Source organism: Bison bison, unplaced genomic scaffold (genome assembly GCF_000754665.1).
Source record: "Bison bison bison isolate TAMUID 2011002044 unplaced genomic scaffold, Bison_UMD1.0 scf7180017864285, whole genome shotgun sequence".
Taxonomy (NCBI): domain Eukaryota; kingdom Metazoa; phylum Chordata; class Mammalia; order Artiodactyla; family Bovidae; genus Bison; species Bison bison.
The window spans coordinates 1,513,435-1,513,809 of record NW_011494857.1 but is presented as its reverse complement, the minus strand read 5'-3'; positions in this window follow the sequence as shown (position 1 = coordinate 1,513,809).

Sequence of the window (375 nt, the reverse complement as noted above, 5' to 3'; positions counted from 1 at the left end):
GGGGGAGGTGGGGGGCAGCACGACTGGAGCAGAGTGAGGGTGAAGGAGAGCTGAGGAAGCAGAATGGCCAGGTGCCACAAGCCGGGTCCTATAGCCTCACGATGGAATTTGGATTTTAGTCTCACTTTGCTGGGGAACCATCAAAAGGTTTTTATCAAGGAAGTGACAAAGTCTCATTTACATTTTAAACAAATCATTCACAAATGCATAGAGTCATGCCCACAGTGTCTCTACAAGTCTACAGAAGAAGCTGGATCCAGAGTCACCTCTGAGGAGAGAAGACAGCAGATGGAAGAGTCAAAGACATGAAAAGGAGACTCAGTTCGTTCTTGTAGATTATTTGCAATTCTTACCACATGCAAACTTTTGAAATAG